The following is a 6,782-nucleotide window of genomic DNA, read 5'->3' as shown; positions in this document are numbered from 1 at the left end:
GATAGACATTTCAAGATACTTTGAACCCCAAATTCTCTGCTCTCCTTCGCAGTACACGCGAGTCATCTCCGCGAATCATGGACCGCTATCTAAGACTCCACGACCAGTCTGTACCACCCGCAATCCCGGCCCGCTTTCCTTGCGACCTTACCATGAACACAGGTTAAAAGGTCTACGTGTTCTGGTTTAGCGTTGTGGTACTTACGTTGAGAGAACCAGGGGCGGAGTCATTGAAAACTTTGTTTTGTTTGTTCGGTTGAAGATCTAATGGGGAAATGTGTTTATGTTTTGATGTGTCTTTGTCTTCATCTTTTTTATTTATTTATTTATTTATTTATTTATTTAATTTTAATCGCCTCCAAACTGATATTTATTTTTCTATTCCCAAATGACTTCCGTTTCCCCCTTTACGCCCTGACAGCTCAGAGGCCTTGAACAAAGCCTGTTCCGCAAAAGCGCAACCACGAAGAGCCTTGAAGCACGCCGCGTGGAAGGCCTGGCGGGAGTGTCGACTGGGAGAGTCAGAGTCGCAGTACAGCCAGTTCCGTCCGACTCGCCAACAGGGCGGCGGAGAGCTAATGGTGAAGGACGGTTTGGTGTATACTTTCGTAACCTGGGGGGGAGCACCTGAACCAAAAAAAAAAAAGTCAGTTTGCTTTTCATTTGAATATTTTTGAAAAGGGGGGGAAGTTCCGTGTGTTTTATTTTGTTAAAGGATGTTTTGATGTTTTGCCGTATTCGTGATCTTAAGCTTAGGCAACATGGGCCACAATTTTTTGGGACCGCCCTTTATAGGTTTTTATTTTAATTTCTTCATTTACATCTACCCTAGATGTCATGCTTAGTCCCCAAGAGACACTAATCACACACACCCACAGACACACATATGTGTTCAACCCCCCTCCAAAGCCCCTTTTCTCGTTCAAGGCTTCCGCAACATGGCCGAGATGTCCATGGACCAGTACGAGAGCAAGACCTTCCGCGAGGACTTGGCCTCCGTCTGGGAACAGATCAAGCCCCTGTACGAGCAGCTGCACGCCTACGCCAGGAGGAAGCTCAGGGAGGTCCGTCGGTAGGGGGGGGGGGGACGTCTGGGCTCGAGGGAGAGTCACGGGAGGGAGGGAGGGAGGAAGGGGGAGGGAGGGAGGGAGGAAGGGGGGAGGGAGGGGAGGGGGAGGGGGGGAAGGGAGGAAGGGGGAGGGGGGAGGGAGGAAAGGGGAGGGAGGAAGGGGGAGGGAGGGAGGAAGGGAGAGAGAGGGAAGGAAGGAGGGAGAGAAGAGGGAAGGAGGAGGAGGGAGTGGGAGGGGGGGGTAAGGGATGGAAGGGAGGTCGGGAGGGAAGGGAGGACGGGGGAGGGAGGGAGTGAGGAAGGGAAGGGAGGAAGGGGGAGGGGTGGAGTGCTGGCGGAAAAGGTAGGGATGAAGGCGGGAGGGAGGGGAGGAAGGGAGGGGAGAGGAGGAGGGAAAGGGGGAGAGAGGAGGTAAGGAAGAAGGGGGTAGGGGAGGAGGGAGGGAGCCGGGATGAAAGGAAGGAAGGAGCGAAGGAGGGAGGAAGGAAGGAGGAGGGGGAGGTGGAGGGGAAGGGGGGGAGGGGGATGGAGTGGGAGGGGGAAGGGGAGGGAGGAGGGATGGAGGGAGGAAGGGGGGAGGAGATGGGAGGGAGGAGGAGGGGGGAGGGACGGACGGGCGAGGAGGAAGGCGGGATGAGGGAGGGAGGAGGCAGGAGGGAGGGAGAGGAAGGGAGGGGGAGGAGGTGAGGAAGTAAGGGGGAGATGAGGGGGAGGAAGGGGGAGAGAGGGAGGGGGAGGGAGGGAGGGAGGAAAGGGGGAGAGAGGGAGGGAGGGACGGAGGGAGGAAGGGAGGAGGGGGGATGGAGGGAGGAAGGGGGAGGGATGGAGCGAAAGAAAGGGGAGGGAGGGGAGGGAGGAAGGGAAAGGGAGGAAGGGGGAGGGAGGAAGGAAGGAAGGGGGAGGGAGGGAGCGAAAGAAGGGGGAGGGAGGGAGGGAAGGGAGGAAGGGAAAGGGAGGAAGGGGGAGGGATGAAGGGAGGAGGGGGTAGGGAGGGAGGAAGGGGGAGGAAGGAAGGAAGGAAGGGGGAGGGAGGGAGGGAGGAAGGGAGGAGGGGGGAGGGAGGAAGGAAGGAGGAGGGAGGGAGGGAGGAAGGGGGAGGAAGGAAGGAGGAAGGGGGAGGGAGGGAGGGAGGAAGGAAGGAAGGGGGAGGAAGGGAGCGAAAGAAAGGGGAGGGAAGGAGGGGGAGAGAGGGGAGGGAGGAAGGGAGGAAGGGGGAGGGAGGAGGGAGGGAGGGAGGGAGGAAGGGGGAGGGATGGAGGGGGAGGGAGGGAGGGGGAAGAAAAAAAAAAAAGAGGGAGGAAAGGGAGAGGGAGAAGGGAGGAGGGGGGAGGGTGGGAGGAAGGGGGAGGGAGGAAGGAAGGAAGGGGGAGGGAGGGAGCGAAAAAAGGGGGAGGGAAGGAGGGGGAGAGAGGGGAGGGAGGAAGGGAAAGGGAGGAAGGGGGAGGGAGGGAGAAAGGGGGAGAGATGGGTAGGGAGGATAAGAAAGGAGGTAAGGGGCGGAGGGAGAGAGGAGAGGGAAGTGGGGGGGAAGGTGAGGGAGGGGAAAGGAGGGGGGAAGGGGGAGGGGGAAAGGGAGAGGGAGGGAAGGGAGGGGGAGGGAGGGAGGGAGGAAGGGGGAGGGACGGAGGGAGGAAGGGAGGAGGAAAGGGAGGGGGGGGAGGGAGGGAGAGGAGGAAGGGGGAGAGAGGGGGGAGGGGGAGGGGGAGGGGAGGGAGGGGGAAAGGGAAGGAGGGATGGAGAGAGAGGAAGAGAACTGGGGGAGGGATGCGAGCGAAAAAAGAAAAAAGAAAGGGGGAGGGGGAGTGGGGGAGGACGGGAAAAAGGGAGAAAGGGAGGAAGGGGGGAGCCGAGGGGGAGGGAAGGTGAGGAGCGGGGGAGGGATGGGAGGGAAGGGGTGAGGGAGGAAGAGAAGGAAGGGAGGAAGGGGGAAGGAAGGAAGGGGGAGGGACGGAGGGAGGAAGGGGGAGGGAGGGGGGAAGGGGGCCCATAGGAACCCCATGGGGAAAGGAGAGAGAGAGGGGGAGGGAGGAAGGGAGGAGGGGGGAGGGTGGGAGGAAGGGGGAGGGAGGAAGGAAGGAAGGGGGAGGGACAGAGGGAGGAAGGGAGGGGGAGGGATGGAGCGAAAGAAAGGGGAGGGAGGGGAGGGAGGAAGGGAAAGGGAGGAAGGGGGAGGGAGGAAGGGAGGAGGGGGGAGGGTGGGAGGAAGGGGGAGGGAGGAAGGAAGGAAGGGGGAGGGACAGAGGGAGGAAGGGAGGGGGGGGGAGGGAGGGAGGTAGGGGGAGGAAGGAAGGAAGGGGGAGAGGGTGAGGGAGCGATAAGTAGAAAAAATACAAAAAAAGAAAAAAGAGAAAAAAAAAAGAAGACGGGGGGGTGAGAGAGGGGGAGGGGGGAGGGAGGGAGGAAAAAAAAATAATAAAAAAAAAAAAAAAATGGAGGGGGAAAAGGGGAAAGGGAGGAAGGGGGGAGGGAGGGGAGAAGGGAGGAGGGGGGAGGGAGGGAGGAAAGGGGGAGGGGAGGGAGGGAGGGGGAGGGCAGGAGGGGAGGAGGGAGGAAGGGGAGGAGGGGGGGGGGGGGAGAGGGCAGGGAAGGGGGAGGGAAGGAAGGAGGAAGGGGGAGGGAGGGAGGGAGGAAGGAAGGAAGGGGGAGGGAGGGAGCGAAAGAAAAGAAGAGTAAAGGGAGGGAAGGGAGGGGGAAGGAAAGAAGAGGGGAGGGGAGGAAGGGAAACGGGAGGAAGGGAGGAAGGGGGAGGGGGGAAGGAAGGGAGGAAAAGGAAGGGGGAGGGGGAGGGGTAGGGAGAGGGGAGGGGGGACGGGGGATGGAGCGAATAGACGGGGAGAGGGGAGGGGGGGGACCACAGGGAAAAGGAAGAGGGGGAGGGAGGGGAGGGGAGGACAGGGAGAAAAGGGCAGGGTATGGGGGAGGGAAGGGAAAGGGAGGAGGGGGGAGGGAGGAAGGGAGGAGGGGGGAGGGTGGGAGGAAGGGGGAGGGAGGAAGGAAGGAAGGGGGTGGGAGGGAGCGAAAGAAGGGGGAGATAGGGGAGGGAGGAAGGGAAAGGGAGGAAGGGAGGAAGGGGGAGGGAGGGAGAAAGGGGGAGGTAGGGAGGAAGAAAGGGAGGGAGGGAGGAAGGGGGAGGGATGGAGGGAGGAAGGGAGAAAGGGGGAGGGAAGGAGGGAGGAAGGGGGGGATGGAAGCGAGGAAGGGGGAGGGAGGAGAGAGGGAGAGAAGGAGATAAGATGAGAAGGAGAAAGGAAAATGGGGGAGAGAGGGAGAAGGAGAAGCTAGACAGCCCCCACCACAGGGAGAGAAGAGCGGTCCAGAGATTATTTTTTTTTTTTTTTTTTTTTATGTTAAAAGCAAAAGACCACCTCCCCGAAACATGCCATACTGAATGCAACAACCCGCCAGAGAGCGATCCTTCCCCCACCTAAACCCACTTCACGCCCACCCTTAGGTCTACGGCAGCAGCATCGTGAGCCAACGCGGCCCCCTCCCCGCCCACCTCAGTGGGGAACATGTGGGCGCTCCAACTGGAAGTGGGACGAACAAATCCTGATGCCGTTTCCCGGGCGTGGAAGGAAAACCCATCGACGTCCACGAAGGAGAGGTCGGGGGGTGGAAATGCAGCGCCAGGTCGGAGGAAGGATTTACTCTATTATTTATCTTATTTATTCTCTTATTTGTCTATTTATTCTCTTGTTCATTATTGAGTTATTAGGAAAAGTGAAGGTTGGTCTTGATATGAATATTACTAATGACAGGGATTGTTAGCAGTGATTATGATAACGATGACATTTCATTCGTCCAGGAAGCGACACTCATCATGAAAATAATGATAGTAATGATGATAATATCACTGTCAATTAAGATGATAGAATTGATAGATAGAATTATTATGATAATAACGATAACCATGATGATGATGATACTGATGTTAATGATGATAAGGAGAATGGCAATAGCTATTACGACGAATATAACAATAACGATGATAAAAATGAAAATTATGATAACAATAATAACAATCGTAACGACCATAACAACATAACAATAAGATCAACAACACCACTGACGATAACACCCCCCCTCCCCCCTCCCCCAGCACTACACCCCGCGGCACATGTTCGAGTTGGCGGACCGCTTCTTCTACTCGCTCAACCTGACGCGGGTCCCCGCCTCCTTCTGGCGCCGCTCCGTCATGCGGCAGCCGGACGCCAGGCGGGTCATCTGCCACCCGTCGTCATGGGACTTCTGCGACGGCGCCGATTTCAGGTGACGGTGCGGGGAGGCGTGCACCGGGGGGGAGGGGGGGCGAGTTTGGTAGTGATTTATATATATATATATATATATATATATATATATATATATATATATATATATATACATTATATATATATATATATGATTATTATCAGTATCATTATTATTATCATATATATAAAAAACTTTTTTTATTTATTTTATTTTATTATAAATAATTATATATATATATATATATATATATATATAATATATATATATATATTTTTTTTTTTTTTTTTTTTTTTTTTTTTTTTTTTGGGGGGGGGGGGGTCAAGGGTTAGCTTGGTTTCGGGTGGAAATAAAGGGATAAGATTGTTTTTTTTTGGGGGAGGGGAGTGAATGGGATTTAATGGATATTGTTTGTTTCCTTGTTTATCTGTTTATTTTCTTTGTCTTTCCTCTGTTTTTGTTTTTTCTTTTCTTTTTTCCTTTTTCTTTCATTTCCCTCATTTTCTCCTCCTACCTTTCCTCTTCCTTCCTTCTTTCCAGGCGAATGCCCATCGCCCCTCCTCCAACCCTGTGCTCCCCCACCCCTCCGTCCCACTTTCTTCCTCCTACTTCCCCCTCCCCCTTCATCCTTCTCTCACTCTTCCTTCTCCTCCCTTCCTCCCTTTCTCTCCTACTCCCTTTCACCCAACAAAAAAAAAAATTTTTCCCCCCCGCCTTCATCCCTTTCCCTCCCTCTTTCTCTCCCTTATTATTCCACCTCCTCCCTCTTGCCTCACATCTCCTTCCCTCCCTTCCTCCCTCGTTCACTATCCTCCCCTGCCTCCTTCCCTCCCTCCCTCCGTCTTACCTCATCCCTCCCTCATTATCCTTCTCTCCCTCCCTTCCTCCCTCACTATACTTCCCTCCCACCCTTCCGCCGTCCGTCCGTCCTGCCTTCCCTCCCTCCCTCCCTCCCTCCCTCCCTCCCCCATACACCTCCCTCCCCCCTCCCTCTCTCCCTCCCACCCTCCCCCCCACACCTCCAGCCCTGACCCCCTCCCTCCCTCCCTCCCCCCCACACCTCCAGCCCTGACCCCCTCCCTCCCTCCCTCCCTCCCCCCCACACCTCCAGCCCTGACCCCCCCCCCCTCCTCCCTCCCCCGAATGTAAACCACTGCACGAACGTGACCCAGAAGGACCTGGTGACGATCCACCACGAGATGTCTCACGTGCAGTACTTCATGCAGTACAAGAACCAGCCGTACATCTTCCGTGCTGCCGCCAACCCGGGTGAGTTTCGGTTGCTCAGATGTCAACCATTCTGTTATCTATTTGTCCATCTATTTATTTTTTTCATTTGTGTCTTTGTTGGCCTATTTGTTTGTTTGTTTGGGTGGTTGGTTCTGTGGGATTATTGTTATTTGTTTTCTTGATGTCTGAGGGTATAAGGGAGAGAGGCTGTGGGGAGGTTTCTCTATCAATTTAA

The 6,782-nt window shown here is 55.5% G+C and overlaps 1 protein-coding gene and 1 pseudogene across 5 annotated transcripts in view; both read left to right on the top strand.

Moving 5' to 3' along the window:
• Positions 1 to 6,782, top strand: part of Gdap2 (ganglioside induced differentiation associated protein 2) — a 98,030-nt gene that overhangs the window by 36,842 nt on the left and 54,406 nt on the right. The gene's annotated exons all lie outside the window — the stretch shown is intronic.
• LOC122262837 (angiotensin-converting enzyme-like) overlaps positions 1 to 6,782 on the top strand; it is an 11,385-nt pseudogene that overhangs the window by 339 nt on the left and 4,264 nt on the right. The window contains exons 2-7 of the transcript XR_015190858.1: positions 53 to 162; positions 422 to 608; positions 879 to 1,064; positions 4,521 to 4,699; positions 5,169 to 5,339; positions 6,463 to 6,586. The product of XR_015190858.1 is annotated as an angiotensin-converting enzyme-like (transcript). The remainder of the gene's footprint in view (positions 1 to 52; positions 163 to 421; positions 609 to 878; positions 1,065 to 4,520; positions 4,700 to 5,168; positions 5,340 to 6,462; positions 6,587 to 6,782) is intronic.

Source organism: Penaeus japonicus, unplaced genomic scaffold, assembly GCF_977035675.1.
Source record: "Penaeus japonicus unplaced genomic scaffold, GWHDUDI00000001_assembly GWHDUDI00000004, whole genome shotgun sequence".
In the NCBI taxonomy this organism is placed as follows: Eukaryota; Metazoa; Arthropoda; class Malacostraca; order Decapoda; family Penaeidae; genus Penaeus; species Penaeus japonicus.
This window is presented reverse-complemented; position numbering and strand designations above follow the sequence as displayed.